Here is a 1,855-nt window from a genome sequence, read left to right as displayed (position 1 = left end):
TTCCCATAGTCCCTTGCTTGTCATTCTGTCTGATCATGAGCACCTGGTTATCAGTTCCGATCATTTTCACCTGTTAGTCATTCACTCATTATCCCATCTATATATACCATGCTCACTCTGTCTGTCATTGCGGCTATATTGTATTTGTCATTCCCTTGTCTGTTCTTCGATTGCTGTTCATAGTTCACAGTGTTATCTGTCCCTTGTGTTGGATTACCTTTTGCCACGTTTTCATTTCTGTTTTTGATTATTTGTTACTTTCAATAAACTGCACTTGGAACTTACCTTGTCTCTCCTGGCATTCCGTGACAGTAAGTCTTGATGTCTACTACAGTGGACAGAATGTTATGCTTAGGTCTCAGGAGGATATTTTCTTTTCTTTTCACATTAAATGCATTAAATATCACACATGCATGTAATATAATGTGTATTTCCATCACAGGTTATTCCATCACAGCTTAAATTTCACAAAAGGTGGTATTAAAAAGGTCTGTAGACACCCTGATATAATTCTCAATTCTTTCCCCCTTTCCTCAGAATTGTAATGTATAAACAGTTGCAAGAAAATGTAAGAATTGTGAGCTGACATTTTTCCTGGCAGAATTTGACAATTGCAACTTTTTATCTCACAATTCTGAGAAGTCACTGGCACTCATGCATTCAAATACTGTGCCACTTTATATCTGATTTACATTCCTACCATAACTTCAATTGCTAGTCTATTGGAACTTATTTCTCTTCTATCACCTGATTAACCAGCAGTTGGAGCAAAAGATCTAACAGTAACTTATACAGTGAATTTTGTAAATGTTGTTCAGGAAACCTAAAACTTCAACTTCAAACAGTGCTGCCAAATTTTGAAGCCTGAAGTAAGTAAGAATTATTCAGGAATAATTAACAAGCTTGTGATTAAAGGTACAATAGGAGATCTTGGAAAATGCTAACTTTAGCCTGATAGCACTGAAAGCGAACCTCCCACCCTTCCTGCAATCGCCGTCCAAAGCCACGCCCCCTGAATGCATTTACACTCAGACCAGAGACAACATTACTACAATAGGCTACATCAGGTTCCCAATTCCAGCCCATGTTCCGAAGTGAAGTAAACTTCAACGGATTTCCCCTGCTCAGGGAGTAGGGAGCAATGAACTCTGTGTAGGGATCATATCGATCGGAACACAGTTCATGCACGTAGCTCACTTCTAACGAGCTGGCGCGAGGACTGGATTAACCGCTGGGCTACATCATGTGTCATTCACCGGTGAGAAATCTTTAAAAGTACTACAATACCAGGAAGGAAGATCGGCTTGTTGATGTTTGCCTGCCATCCTCGCTCTGTCTGCACAGCGTGCGTGAACGCGCTGATGAGTATCCTGTCTGCGCGAACTGGGTGCGCAGAGGTATGCTAATACATACGTTGACAGACAGGTAGGAAAGCATATTAAAACACTCGGACCGAACGTTTTGATTAGACGAACATTTCTTGATCCTACACCTTCCACAGAATATATAAATACAGACAAATACATTTAGACCACTTAACTTAATGATTGCTATCGGGATGTGAAGAGACTTTCAACCAGCATAACAAAAAATGTTTCTGAAGACAATCACCTATTGCACCTTTAAGTTACCTCAGTTATTCAAACAGCAGCTACGTTACAGAAAATGAACAAATAATTCACATTATCAAAGAACATCATCACTGACTTCAGTCTAGCGTGAGTTTATGCACTTTAAAAAACACTCCCGTTAAAATTAGTGAAGCTATCTACAAGTGGCGGCTCGTCGGGGGAGGCAGGGGAGGCACAGCTTCCCCAAAATTTTGAGGTGAAAATGGGAGGAGGACGATTTAATG

The 1,855-nt window shown here is 40.2% G+C and overlaps 1 long non-coding RNA gene across 1 annotated transcript in view; it reads right to left on the bottom strand.

Moving 5' to 3' along the window:
* The window catches only part of LOC107745510 (uncharacterized), a 15,870-nt gene that overhangs the window by 10,845 nt on the left and 3,170 nt on the right, over positions 1 to 1,855 (bottom strand). The window contains exon 2 of the long non-coding RNA XR_001640606.1: positions 631 to 634. This is a non-coding gene — a long non-coding RNA (uncharacterized LOC107745510). The remainder of the gene's footprint in view (positions 1 to 630; positions 635 to 1,855) is intronic.

This window comes from Sinocyclocheilus rhinocerous, unplaced genomic scaffold, assembly GCF_001515625.1.
Source record: "Sinocyclocheilus rhinocerous isolate Xijiao unplaced genomic scaffold, SAMN03320098_v1.1 scaffold1159, whole genome shotgun sequence".
Classification (NCBI taxonomy): domain Eukaryota; kingdom Metazoa; phylum Chordata; class Actinopteri; order Cypriniformes; family Cyprinidae; genus Sinocyclocheilus; species Sinocyclocheilus rhinocerous.
This window is presented reverse-complemented; position numbering and strand designations above follow the sequence as displayed.